The 15,466-nt window shown below is 39.5% G+C and overlaps 1 long non-coding RNA gene across 1 annotated transcript; it reads left to right on the top strand.

The window, feature by feature from the left end:
* The first annotated feature begins 142 nt into the window (after positions 1-142).
* Positions 143-15,200, top strand: LOC149068478 (uncharacterized). Its single transcript, XR_016195190.1, has 2 exons — positions 143-334; positions 13,296-15,200. It is a non-coding gene; the product is annotated as an uncharacterized LOC149068478 (long non-coding RNA).
* The last annotated feature ends 266 nt before the right edge of the window (positions 15,201-15,466 follow it).

Here is a 15,466-nt window from a genome sequence, read left to right as displayed (position 1 = left end):
AGTCCAACGTATTTAGGTATCTTGAAATACATTTTAATTTATCATTTTTAGTATTTTATAATATATGGTCAACAAACGTCATTTGTTTTGCAGACTCTATTTAGTATTTAGTTTTCAGTTTTGGCAACACTAAAGAAAATTTATAAACAAACTGGCGGAAGGGAGCAATTCTCTTTCATTTTGTATTTGTGGCTTCGGTCAGCGTTTGTATTTGCGCCCTCATTTATCGCGATATATTTTTTTTCAAGTTTCACTAATTAGTCATCGGTGCATTAATTACCACATTCTCTCATCGGTGCACGTGGTTTCCGGTGACTAGAGATCAACATCACGGGTAAGCTGTGCTTTTTCCCGGTGAATGAAAGTACGTGAAGTATGCGTAAAGGGACCCGCTTCGGTATAAGGGACAGCCTGGCGATTTTTGGCGACTTTTTTGGCTCCAAACATGTTCGATGACTTGATCAAAAGTCGCCAAGGCCCTTAGACACATTACGGGCGCCGAAAAAAAAAAAATCGCCAGCAACGGAAACCAACAAGCACATAATAATTAAAACAACATAAGGCATCCAGACACTTTTAAATAAACGACAGCGTTTCATGTTGTTTAGAAAATGAAACTGTGGATAAAAATAAATCAATCAGGGTAAATAAAGCGGAGACGCTTGTTTAAATAATAAAGCGATCAGGGTATAAATAAAATATGGGCACTGTTTAAATAAAGGAAAATGTTAAAGGTACAACCTGAGAGACGATAGAAAAATCTGACGATGTTGGTTTCTGTTGTTTTTTTATGCTGGCGATTCTTTTTGCCAGCGCGATGTATCCAATAATTAATCCAATACACGCACTACATTGTGGAAATCAAGCTCTCGATCACGAAAAAAGATCTCATCTACCAACGGTTTTCAAAATGTCGTGGCTATGGGGTGACGTCATTTGGAAGAAAATAGAGGGAGAGAGAATCACTTATGACAAAATGACAGTTGGAAAATTCAAAAGACGCGTTAGGAATAAGAGAAAGCAACAACCAGCACCATGTAGCCGTATTTTTGTATCAAGAATAGAACATTCTGGAATGACGACAACCCAGCCGAACAACAAGGAACCCGAGTGCGCAGACGATGGCAACTTATTGTCGGGAAGAAGTCGCCAACTTGGCGTGTCTCTTATACCGAAGCTGTACGTGGTTTCCGGTGACTAGAGATTAACATCACCGGTAAGCTGTGCTTTTTCGCAGTGAATGAAAGTACGTGTAGTATGCGTAAAGCACTAGTAACTTGTTCACTGTTTCATCATTTCCTGAAGGATAAGTAGTTTTGGGACGATTCTCATGCCTATAAATTCACTATAAAGCAGCCCGTAAAGGTCCCAGCCTAGGGAATTTGCTCCAGGATGTGGGAACTATGCTTGTCCCCCCCCCCCCCAAAAAAAAAACATCTTTTAGCTGGGCCAAGATTAACTCTTTAATTCCTGTATAGAAGACCGGGGAGGTTCGTGAAAATACCTTGTTTTTTGTGTTTGAAGTGGACTTGTCTCAATTTCGACCACTTTCCCTCTCCCCCACCCTTTCTCCACGAGTCTATTCATGCTACCATTTGCAATGACGTTCACCCTTCCATTGCAATGGATTTTCGGGAGATAATTTGTCTATTGAAAACACCCCCTCTCTCTCTCTCCCCACAGTATTATCTCTTTGTAAACTACACTAAAGTGTCTACTAACATTAACAAATACCCTGGACAGATCCTGCTGATCCCTTGCGAATACGTGAGGTTCACGTTATTTATAAAATATATATATATATATGCATTGAGTACCCATATCTTTCTATAAATGAAAAGACTGGTATGCATGTGTGTGTGAGTGCAAGGTGGTGTATTCCATGCAGATCTATTGTGTGAGAGGGTCTACAGTGTTAGTAAGTGCGTGTACAGCAGCAATTTCGTCCCATTGGGTAAATTCCCAATATATGGTATACCATGATTTGGCGACTTTTTTTTATCGCCAAACCCACTTTGGCATCAGGGTTACCCCCCCCCCTCCCAATACTAAAAAACGATTGAAAACATGGAAATAAAATATATATATATAATATACTAAGATTAATAATTGTTATTTAATCAAACACCTGTATAGCTGTATTTCGTACGGCTCATGTATGGTGCATGCAAATGGCTTTGCTACCCGCATTCGTGCTCGGACGTCGCTTCTTGCCAATTTGCCAATGGGGCCCCACCCCCCATACCTGAAAATATCAACTTCGGACCACCACAAATGCTATGGCAAGGTGCTGTGCACTAGGGTTACTGCCCAAACACAGGCCCATCTTCATACAGAAGTCGATGCCGCTTCTCTGCCCTTTGAATTGTAGCTGATGCAGATACATTAATTGCGTGAACGGCCATAACTCTGAAAAAAAGCCAGGAAATGGTATGAAAAAAACGTCATGGAAAAAGTAAAAGGAAATAGCAACAATAAGCTGGAAAAAAAAAATTTGCGCAATGCCACCATCTACATTTTAGGATCTGGAAGAATTATGTTGCCGACATATTGCTGTTTTATCACATAGAAAATTTGGCGACAATATAGTATACCGTATATTGAGAATTGATGGGTTTTTTTTTATAGATGTCACATATGAATATAAATTTTAATATTTAATTCGGTAAGACTATAATTTTTGTGCTTATATATTTCTTTTGTGTGTATAATATACCGGAAACAAAAGGTAACCACAAATTATGTGATGTTGGTCATGGAATGTTTCATGAATGACGGTATAAAAATGTAATAAATAAATAAATTGTATCGCAATTCAGCAAACGCAAATGGTGTGCATTTTGTCAGAGGTAATTTTTTGAGAAAAATATCAATTCATATTGTTACGGTCTGTAGGCGATAGATGGCGCGATTTGTTCGATGGCTCGCAGAAATATCGAAATCGGTTGATACCGGTTTCGGTTCATATGAGGAAGATGCTATTGGTGAGAACATTCTAGAAAGCCCCGCCCCTTCAGACAGTGGTCCAACCCCTCCGTACAGTAGCGCCGCAGACTAGGAAACTGTAAGATAGAATTTTCTGGAATGTTCTATTTCTCGAAGTTTCTGTCGGGGTTATAAATAGTGTGGCGCTCACAAGATGGCAGGCTCAGAGAGGCACAAGGAGATTCAGTCAGTCATGTTTAAACTTTGCGAGAAAGTTGTTAGCTCTCTGATTAGGCTGAAAATACGTGTAAATTGCTGTTCTGTAAATAAATCTGTGTTTGTCCGTCGAACCGCTTCTTGTTTTGCATTTCTCGAAGTCTTGTGGAAAATTATCCGCAACAGTTTGGTATCAGAAGTGGAATAATTGAAGACTTGTATGAAGACAAGAAGAATGGACATGGACGAAATTCGAGAACAGCTGAACCAACTGATGTCTCTGATGGGCCAGATGAAATCAGGCATCGAAGCCATGAAGTTAGAGGACATGAAGGCAGCCGTGATAGATGTCACCACCTCCATTGCTGCGTCAGAGAGCTGAAAGATCTGAAGATTGCCAAAAACGATCGTGAGACCGAGAAAGACAAGTCGTTGGGAACCTGGAAACTCCACGAAAAAGGCCACCTGCGGAGCATATGTCACAGCTACCGGTACGGAAGATGCGCCATCCGAGTGTACCACGTCTCGCAGCTGCACGGAGGAGACCACGTACTCCACGTAAGGGATTGAGGGATTGCCGTGTAGGATGGTCATCGACACCGGAGCCAACGTGAGCATTGTCAGGACGGACCTGGCGCGGAAATTCCAGCAACGACTTCTCTACTTACCACCATCGTTGACGCTGCGGACAGTCACGGGTGAGAAAATGACTGTGCGCGGAAAATTGGAAGTCTCACTGAAGTTCACCACTGTCACCTATCGACACACCGTCTTCGTGGCAGACATAAGGGATCTGTGCATCATCAGAGTGGACTTCTTGAGGAAACACTGATTTTCCATGGACGTGAAGAATGACCAGCTGCACACGCCGAAGGAGCGTATCGACCTGCTCGGATGTGGTCATAACGAAGTACCTCCAAAGAAAGTGATGGACATTCCAGAAGCAGAAAAAGAGTGCATCGCCGATGGAAAGAAGACCAATGGCAGGACCGGAACTGTGCTCTCACAAGGGTCAGATGGCATGAAGAAGACTATCCAGCTTCATCGTAGAGAAAAAGCGCATGGAGATGCCAACGCCCTGACAAGAGGACCGGGTACACATTACCGTCGTCGTTGCCCCAATGCAGAAGAGGAGTGTGGACCGGTGAACCCTCTAGAGAGACAGGTAACATCACAAGTCTCAAGTGACGATCCGTGGAGCGATGAGAACACCCGAAAGGCCCAACTAGAAGATCATGACGTAAGGCCGATAATGGTTTTGAAAGAATCCACCGGTAGTAAACCAGCGTGGCAAGACGTCGCCTCTTCCAGTCCGATGACCAAGAGATACTGGGCGCTATGAGACTCTCTGGAGATGAGAGATGGCATGCTGTACCGCAGATGGGAGTCGGAGGATGGAAAGACGTTCCGGTGGCAACTTGTCCTGCCAAGGAGCCGTGTGAAAGAAGTGCTGAAAGAATTGCACGAAAGCCCAACCGGTGGACATTTCGGCTTGATTAAGACTCTACAGAAGGTCCGTGAACGATTCTGTTGGGACAAATCCAGGACTGATGTGCACGAGTGGTGCAAGGATTGCGATGCTTGCGCCGCCCGTCAAAGTAATTGTCCCGAACATCCTGCGCCCGCTACCAAGGACTGCCCACGAGAGCACCGGATACTCGCCATTGCTGATGGGACAGTACCTTCGCAAGCCAGGTGATCTGATGTTTCGGCGACCAATAGATGCTGCTCTTCTACCAGAAGAACATGTCCAGGGACTCCGTACAGTAGTGCCACCGACTAGGAAACTGTAAGATAGAATTTTCTGGAATGTTCTATTTCTCGAAGTTTCTGTCGTGGTTATAAATAGTGTTGCGCTCACAAGATGGCAGGCTAGACAGGCTCAGAGAGGCACAAGGAGATTCAGTCAGTCGTGTTTAAAGTTTGCGAGAAAGTTGTTAGCTGTCTGATTAGGCTGTAAATACGTGTAAATTGTTGTTCTGTAAATAAATCTGTGTTTGTCCACCGAACCGCTTATTGTTTTGCAACCTCGAAGTCTTGTGGAAAATTATCCGCAACAATATATATATAGTGAGTCTCGATTTGGATCATCCCTTTCAAAAGCAGGCTTTTGTTTTGTATTCATTCAGAATAGGGGTCATTCAAATATTACATCAACATCGATGGAGGGAAGGAAAGGGGTTTCTGATTTGCTGACTTTTGATGACAAGGTGGGAGGGTGGAGGGTTAGGATGGTGCTTACGACATCAACCACCGTTTATGAAATATCCTTAATGCCATCTTATTTGGTGCACCAAAAATAGATAAAATCTTTCGATAGTTATTGGGCACCTGAACTAACATTTTCCCTATTGATCCGCTGCATTTCCCCTACATAGCCACTTTAGTGATCTCTAAATGTTTCACGGATCTTTCGAGTGCTCTGGAAATGTGTCCGGGCCGCTTAAATGCTCTGGAACTGTGCCATGTATCACTCAAGTGATCCGTAATTATGCCACGGATCAATCTGGGAATGTTCCGCGGGTAACTTGAGTGATGTGACACCACACTGGGGCTCCAAAACTGTTCCACATGTCAATCAATTAAGTGTTCTGGAACTGTGTCGAGGGTTGTTTACGTGATCTTTGAATGTGAAAGTGATCTTTGAGGCCTACTTCAGTGATCTGAAAATGTGCCACAGGCCACTTAAATGCTCTAGAATTGTGCCACGGGTCATTTAAGTGATTTGTAAATGTGGCACTTAGTTCATTTTTACAAAATTAGGTTTGAGGGGCAAGCCACATCAGATAACCTCCCCCCTCCCGCATACGTTTCTGATCCCACCAATATGTATCAGGAGGTAGGGGCCAGTGCTGACAAAATTTCGCTGACAGGCGGTCAAAAATGACTAAAAATTTGCTAACAATACTTCAATGGCCCCATAATATGTAAGCAGGAGAAAAAAGGGGTGACAAGAGTTTTGTATCGCCTTTGCATACTTTTAATGACACTGTGGGGGGGGGGATTGAATAATGATTATTTCAGAGCAACCCCAATGCACAAAAATATAAAATTTGAAAATGAAATTATTCGAATCCGAATTTGAGAAAATTGGATTTAACATTAGCTAAGGGTGGAAAATGTATGTGCCATCTATCAGTGGTGAGTAGGTAAAGAACTTGTTTGGTTTTGACTGGTTTTGTCCCCCGGGATAAAACCAGTAGACTCTAATGGTAACCTTCATGGTGGAAGATGAGTATCTTACCACTTGCACTACTTGGGCGCTTTTATTAGATTTATCAAGCCTCGGGAATGTTCGTAAGATCTATGGTGCACACCGCTTCATGTGATTGCATCAGGAGGACTCTGGAATTTCTGATAATAATAACCGAACCATATCCATGAGAAGCCCAAAAGTATATTTCATGTTTCATGTGGGAAATATTATTATATATCCATATTTTTTCTACACAAGAACCAGACAATGTTTACCCAACAATAATATTGGAGATCGGTAAGAAACTGTGACTAGTATGCGATAATGACAGTCATACAAGCTTCAGGATTCCATTTTTGAATTACTGCAAACTTTGCGTCTCTAACTGCTTCCATGGCAGCTTCTAAAAACCAAGCATTACTGTTCTGATCAGATAAATAGTTCTTAGGGGCCATTCAAGTATTACGTCAGCAGATTTTTAGCCATTTTTGACTGCATATCCCCTGCCACCTGCCAATGCATATTGGGATTAGAGACATACACCGGATGCAAGGGGGGAGGGGGCATAGCGGGGCTCATGGAGCACCCCCTGGATTTTTTTTTATGCAAAAAAAAATATTTGTTTTAATTTAAATTTTGGAATAAAATACCTTTATATGTTTATATAATTAGTTTCTGTTCATTTCAATGCTATTTGAAGGCTAAAAACTCAAAATTTCTCTTCCAGAAATTCATTGCGACCCACCGTCCAAGCCATATATGCTAAACCTATGACCCATGGACTGAATGTGGCCCGCCACCTCAAACTTAATTTTGTAAAAATGAATTAAGTGGCACACTTACAGATCACTTAAACAACCTGTGGCACAATTCCAGAGCATTTAAGCGGCCTGCGGCACATTTTCAGATCACTCAAGTAGGCCTGTGGCATATTCACAGATCTCTTAAGTCACTCGCAACGCATTTACAAATCACTTGAGTGACTCACGCCAAAGTTTTGGAGCTCTTAAGTGGCCTGCAGGTGCAGTTTCACATCACTGAAGTTGCCTGCTGCACATTCCCAGTTTATTTAAGTGATCCGCAGCATACTTACAGATGAGTGACGTGCAGCACAGTTCCAGAGCACTTAAGCGGCTCGCTTCGCTGCACATATTTCTGGAACACTTGAGCGGCCCAGACACATTTCCAGGTCACTTGAAGGATCAGTGAGATATTTGGGGATCACTATAGTGGTTCTATAGAGAACTTATCAATAGAAAGAATGTCAGTTCAGGTGCCCAAAAACTAGGGAAAGGTTTTTTCTTGTCTTTGGTACAACTTGTGAAATACCACTAAAAATATCTTCTATTCTTATAAAGGGTGTGGTTGATGACATAAGCATCATTAACCCCCCCCCCCCATCGATGCTAACGTTATACTTGAATGACCCCATTACATCAGCAACGATAAGGGGAGGGGGTGAGTGGATTTGCTAACTTTTGATGACATGGGAGTGGGGGTTGAATGATGTTTACGTCATCAACCACTCTTTATAAAATATGAAATAGTGTTAATACTACCTTTTACCTTTACTGAGAATGCCAAAAAAACTCTTAGTTTGTGGACTAACAAACACCGCCCCCCCCCCCCACTGATAAGTCCTCTATAGCAGGGGTGCAAGAAATGATCTGAAACAGTTCTCTTGCTACAAGGTGCGTCAAAGTGCTGAATCCCTGCGCATTTGTGCCAATTCCGGTTTGTGGTAAGAGTTGTTATGCAGGTGCAGGCAGGTTTTTTTGATTCCGACAGCAGGCGCGGGTCCAGAGGTGTACGATCGCCCCTCCCAGCAGCCGAATAATATGGGAAATAATTGGTCTGGCCGTAAAATATGGGACAACCGAACCGACGTACACAAAATAGATCGCCCCTCCCAACACATTGCCCTGAATCCGCGCTTGGCTGACAGCCTGTGCCGATCGGAGTGTGAAAATGAGTGCTTCTGAAAATCTCCTTGCAGTGTACATGTTACCGGCAAAGTATGAAATCCAGGCATTTTATACAATGCCTGGTCATTTCAGGCAAAGTATGAAATAATGGTTCACACCTCGCTCCATTTAACGTTGTTCTAAGCACTTCTCTGCCCTGATTTGAGCCCACTATTGCTACTCGTCATAGCGCTTCGCAACAGAACGAGGCTGGTGTGGACTCGGGTAAATACAGATCAATAGTGTATTCAGGAGTTTTGATGCTCAGGATGCATTTTCAGGGGCGTGGCCGCGGAGCATGTTTCGGAAAGTTTCATCATAGGTGCCGAAAGAGCTCTGATATGACAAAAACATTGGCAGTGGATCTAGGCAGGCCCGTAACTAGGCTGAGGCAATGGGCCCCCCCCCTCCCCCCAGCTGAATGGGAGCCCCACCGAAAGTTTACACTTATTTCTCATAATAATCTTTCATAACCCTTTCAAGGAGAGCCCCAAAGAAAATTCTACCATGGGGCTCCGAGAAGGCATGCTATGGTCTAGGGTTGCCAGATGACCGAAAATGCATATGCAGGGATGGATTGCATTGAATGTTCCTGAATTATTTGAGGGCCTCTGCCGTTTGAGTAAAAAATTAAGTTTTTTTTTATTGTGCTATATATGTTGTCTGGGGGGGGGGGGATGTAAATTATTGCTTTTGCTTTTAGAATGCCTTTGTATGTTTTGAAAAAAGTCAAATAGTTGGTTTTGTCATTTCAGTATTGCTTAGGCTTACTTTAATTTGTGAAGAAAATTTATTTAGAATTTGTCAAACCTGTCAAATTATCTAACCATTTTTGGCGAAACTTTCAGCATTTTAGGGAAAATGACCCCTTATATTGCAGATATATTCCGTTTTAACTCCTGCTCCATTTTCGAAATTTCTACTCCAAAAATGAAAGTTTGCTGTTCCAAAGTGGATGAGTGTAGAGATGTGAGGTGAGAAATGGATGTAAAAATTGGATAATAATCGAGAATATTCATTTTTCTTCAATGCACATACACTTAAATTCTGTATCACTCACATTTCTTTAAAATTTTTGTGTGCAATTCAGCCCCATGTTGGTTTAATTTTCTTGCTTTCAAACTTTAATATTGTGGTCTATAAACTTCAATATACTCATCTTCTTGATGGGAAGAGAGACGGACATTCTCCGGAGAATATTCTTTCGAAGGACTACTATTATAAATTACTAGAGAATATTCTTATCAAAAATAATTATTCTCAAGTTATTTATCAAGATTATTTATTATAATACATGTTATTACATATATTCTTGATAATACTCTCTGGAAAGATTTCGGTAACTGAAGAATATTCTCATGGACTATTATTAATAACTTCAGAATAATTCTTATTATTTTGTATAAGAATATTCCCCATTAATTTATGAAAGTAGTCCTTGCAGAGAATATTCTCAAGGATATTATATGTAACTATATTAAATAAGAGGAGGATATCCTCATCAAGAACTTATAAGAATATTCTGAAGTTATTTATAATAGTAGTCCTAACAGAGAATATTCTCCTCGATGAAAATATTCTCAAGAATTTTACATCTCTAGATGAGTGGTACTTGCATCCCTGCTATAGGCTTCCTTCTCTAGTACACTTCTCAGACCTACCACAGACAGACCACCTCCCTCATGTCCTGTCTCACTTATGGGGGAAAGCGTCAATGGAACAAAATATTACTCTTATCAAATATCCAAAATTCAACTGTAAATTATTATTTGTTTTTGTATTGAATAATTTTTTTATCAATTATGTATCTTTTTTTTAAATCTCATTTAAGGATTAGATTAAAACGTCATTATTTATTTGAATATTTGTACAACTTAGTGCCACAATTTCTTGTCTATAACCCATACGCTGTCAAACAAGAAAATTCTTTTTAATGACCTGTGGGCAGATCTGTTAGTTTCAACATTTCCTACCGTTACAGAAATGGCTTTCAGAAACGCTATGAAAAATTTAAGTTTAGTCTAATGTTTTGAAAAAATATAAGTCAATAGCTATAATACCCAGTGTTGCCTGGGTTTTCTTCAATTTCTGGCAGCATTAAAGAAGTGACAAACCATTGTACAGGCACATGCGTATCTGAAACGTATTGCTAGGGAACCACTGTAACCAAGGTAAACATTCCGAAAGTGATTGTTGAGGCCCAAAAACCAGTGCTGCCCAAACTGTTTTTCGCCCTTTTCGGGCATTTGCCCGCCTCTGAAATTTTTTAAAGTAGCCTATCATTCACAATCTGTGGCCCTGTGTGGTATATATATGTAAAATTTGGCGACAATCAATCTAAAATTGTAGATTTCTATAGAGAGCATACACACGCAGGTAGACACACACAGAGAAAATCAATTTTTTATGTATAGATTTTGTAACTGTGTACCATTCGTGTGATTATTATCCAAATTTTTCATTTTTTTCCTTAGATGTTCTAGACGGATATTGTTTATAATGCAGCAGAAATTGTAGCCGAAAGTTTATCTTTAGTGTGCTCTGATGTAAGACTGTGAAGGTAGAAATCCTTTGGTCCTTCCAATTCTTTTTACAGCAGTGTTTAAAGCTGTAAGTAATTATATATACAGGGTCAACCCGGGGTAAATGCAGCAGCAGGCTGTAATTTTTTCAAAGTAATCTTGCAGCTTGGTATCAAAAGTCCTCAAACTGAACTTCTTTGAATGGAAAATTCCTAAAGAAAATACTCTTCCAGTCCTTGTAATTTCAGGTTGACCGTTTCTCCATTTTCTCAGGAAAAATATGAAAATCAGGATTTCAATTAAGAAAAATTGGTAATTGTCACCAAATATGATGATTAAAGCAAGCAAAGTGGGTAATTACTACTAAAAAAATCAGGAGAGGGAAAAATGCATCCTGGAAAAATGGGATTTATATATGGTCACCCATTGCAATTTCAAAAAATCCCTGGTTTTTCCAATTTATTTGTTTGACACGTTTTCTTTGATGTGTGTCATCTGGAATAAACTACAGATTTTTCAAGTCTGTGAATTGGCACTTATGCAATTAGCACAAACGATCTTTCTCAATGTAACTTTCATTACTTGAACTGTTTGGTTGAGGTATATAAGTCTTTCGACTTACGTGCCACTACAAAACAGTTCAATCATCACTTTTGAATGATGGATGAAGGCAATGATGTTATCAAGCTCTTTCTTTAAAGGGAGTATAATCAATATAAGAAACAGAAAAATCATCTGTTCCTCTCTCTCTCTATAAACTTTTCCATAGTGACGAGTTCACCGAAATTAGCAATGAGTTAACAAGGGTTTAATAATATTTATCTATGAAAGGTAGATGGGACCGAAAAAAAATTATGACCTAACAGGAGTGACGAATTAACAGGTTTTTACTGTACTCTTTGGAGACACGGATGTTTTAAACAGGGTTGGCAAAGTTTTAGACAGTATATTGTTAAAACCACATTACTGTGCAAAACTGTCAAAATCATACATGAGAAATAAAACGCCAATTTTTGTATGCAAATAAAAGAATTCAAAGCAGTGTTTATACAAGTGCAGTAGTTACATAACTTACTAGTTGTTACCTGCTGCTTTGTGTGGATTTGGTTATCTCAAAATTACTCTGTGATGATTCCTCCGTGTAACATTTGAAGGCCTCGTGATTCCCTTGGACATTGACATTGACTCAGAGAAGAGCCACACATGCTCTAGATGGCACACAGGGCTTAAGCTATGAAGAGAGACTTGATTTTCTGAAAATACTTACATTTGAAGAGCTCGGGTATCAAAATGATCAAAGTGTTTAAAATTTTCAACAGGATGGAAATTTATCGATGGAGGAGTTATTAATGCATTGTATGGTTCTTGGAAGGGGATTACAGGATTCCATTTCCCTTCCGAGAGCGCCCCAGACATGTTCTATAGGGTTTAGATCAGGAGATCTGGCTTGCCAATCCATACGCTGAATATTCTCACTTTCCAGATAATCATTGACCAGGTGAGCTCAATGTGGACGAGTGTGTCCATGAACAGGAACATAAGGCCAACTGCACCCCTTTAAAAGTCAAATATAGGGTTCTAAGATCTCTCTGTACCAACTAGCAGTCAAGAACCTTCTGTTATACACATGAAGGTGTGTGCTGCCTTCCAGCATGATGCCTGCCCAGACCATGACATCTCTGCCACCATAGTAGTCCATTTCTCTAATGTGGGAGGGATGGTATCGGGTCCCTGGCTTTAAAGCTGAAATAATTGTTGAAAGCATTTGAAGTACAACTATTACAGTAAAACCAAGTTGTTTAAGGCAAGCAAAATTTCCAATTGCCTTCAGGAAATTAGTCAAACGCGTGTGAATTCATTGACTATGGCCAAAAAAACTGTCAAAAACCAGTATTGTTGACAATGACAGCCACAAACATTTTTAAGACAATTAATTAATGAAATTGGCAATGGTGAAAATAGGGGGCTGAAAGTCACAATGGGTGAAAATGTAAACCATTTAAAAACTTATGTTTGGCAATTACGATTAATATTTGAGATGATTTTTTTTTAACATGACTATGATAGTCATAATTATGATAATATAATTCACAAGTCATCAAAGTAGTCTTAAGTGTTGATTTCAAAAATTCGAGTAAGCCTTGTTGAAAATAAGGGAGAAATTGGGGCATTTTGTAAAAAAAGATAAAGTTGGGCGGCTAAAATAATAGAAATGCCCCATAAAATACGGATCATATGGTATATATCATAGTTTATGGCCCGCGAGCAGCAGAAATACCATATATCTGGCCTGCGGACTGAAAAAATTGTGTGCACCCCTGTTGTAGACAATATTTTTACTTACATTTTTTATGTATAGTTTTTTAGGTGGGTGCTTTGAACAGTGTTGGTAAATGTCATGGCTTTTGGCATACTACCCAAAACCTTTCCAACCTTGATTTAGATTTTCTGATTATACTTTTTCTTTTGCAGGTAACCAGAGATTCCCATCAGAATCTGTAGGATTGAACAGCTAAATCTTTATAGAGAAATTTTAAGAGAGAAATTTAAACTTTACAAAAATCATAGAAACTGCAAGAGAATCTGTGTGACTGCCTGCTCTCTATTCAAACACATTTTAAGAACAAGAATGATGTGGATGAAGGCAACATCAGTTTGGTTCCAATTTAAGCACAATCTATAGTTTCTGATCGATTTCTAACTGAAGAAAACTCACATGAATGTCAGTGCTGCAGAAATGAGAGGGAATGATTTAGACTAATGTCTGTAAAGATTTTATTGTGAAATGTCTACACCATAGGAAAACACACACAGTGTGATATCTGTGGTAAAAAAAACATTTCTCATCTTTTTTCATTTAAAATGATGCCACAAAGTACATATTTCAGAGAAGCCATATGAGTATGATATCTGTAGTAAAATGCTTTCTAGTAGCAGCAACTTGAACATGGACAAAAAAGTGCACACGGGAGAGAAGCCACACAAGTGTGAGGTCTGTAGCAAAACGTTTTCTCGAATGGGCCATTTAAACCTACACCAAAGAGTGCACACAGGAGAGAAACCACACAAGTGTGAAGTTTGCAGCAAAACCTTTTCCCGAATGGACCATTTAAACCTACACGAAAGAGTCCATACTGCAGAGAAGCCATACGAGTGTGAAGTCTGTCGTAAAACGTTTTCTAACGGCAGCAATTTGAAAATGCACAAAAGATTGCACACTGGAGAGCAGCCATATAAGTGTGATATCTGTAGTAAAACATTTTCTCAACTGTCCCATCTAAAATTACACCACAGGGTTCACACCGGAGAGAAACCGTTCGAGTGTGAAGTCTGTCGTAAAACGTTTTCTAACAGCAGCAATTTGAAAATGCACAAAAGAGTCCACCACACAGGAGAGAAGCCACATGAGTGTGATATTTGTAGCAATACGTTTTCTAACAGCAGCAGTTTAAACATTCACAAAAGAGTCCACCACACTGGAGAGAAGCCACATGAGTGTGATATCTGTCATAAAGCATTTTCTCAAAGTAGCAGTTTAAGCGTTCACAAAAGAGTCCACACTGGAGAGAAACCACATGAGTGTGGCATTTGTCATAAAAAATTTTCTCAAAGTAGTCATTTAAACATTCACAAAAGAGTCCACATGAATCTGATATCTGTGATAAAACATTCTCTCTCTCGTAACTGATTTAGACATGCTAGTCCACATGGGAGAAAAGCCACACGAGTGTCAAATCTGTGTGCAAAACATTTTCTCTAGTTTAAAATCTGACAAAAAGGTCCATAGTGGAAAGAAGCAGCACAAGTGCATCATCTGTTTAAAAACGTTTTCCAGCAGCAGAAATTGGAAGCACACGATAAGGCCCACCCTGGTGAGAAGCCAAGCGAATGCAATTTTATTACCGGAAGTTTTCACCCTTTCTTATCTGAAAAATCTCAATTTCCTTCTGGAAAGAGTTCAAATGAAATTGGTAGCTTCAAGCAAATATGGCTTAGCATAAAAGTATGTCTTACCTTTACCACAATATTTTAGTGGAAGAACCTGCACCTCTTTGAAGAGTGTTAGAGGGAAATAATTCAGTAAGAACTCTTCCAAAATCTATTTTAAAAAGTCTGTTTTATTATAATTTTTTTTTTTTTCTGTGAGAAGTTTGAATTGGTTTTTGCCCCTCATCGAGCTTAAGTAGTTTTCTGCGAATCTTTTATTGATTGACATGAAAACTTAAATATCAACGGAACTTTCCCAATTCATACTGTCAACTACACAGATAGTATTTTTCTTCATTTCAGTATCAAATGTGGATATAAGAAACGTCTCTTATTGAATGTACAAACGATATGTGTTATGTATTTCACTTAAAGAAGTTTATCATTGAATCGCCATATTTATTTATTTGTTATTATGTCAAATGGCCCAAGAAAAATTGAAAGGATTTACTCATTTTCTTCGTATCAGCATCACTCGTTACTACATTAGTTATCTGATTATAAACACAGCAAAATAATTTTAATGGATGATAAATTTTCCCTAAAAATTTAAATTCTTAGCAGGTAATATTGCACCCTGAAAAATGATTGTTCTTCCATCTTTTGTGCGTGAATATATGTATTACACGTGGGAATATAAATTGTAAAGGCATTCA

This window comes from Pholcus phalangioides, unplaced genomic scaffold (genome assembly GCF_987345545.1).
Source record: "Pholcus phalangioides strain wild (caught in Gottingen) unplaced genomic scaffold, Ppha-v1.0 ptg000027l_1, whole genome shotgun sequence".
NCBI lineage: Eukaryota > Metazoa > Arthropoda > Arachnida > Araneae > Pholcidae > Pholcus > Pholcus phalangioides.
Note: the sequence above shows the minus strand (reverse complement) of the source record. Positions and strands in the feature narration are given on the sequence as shown.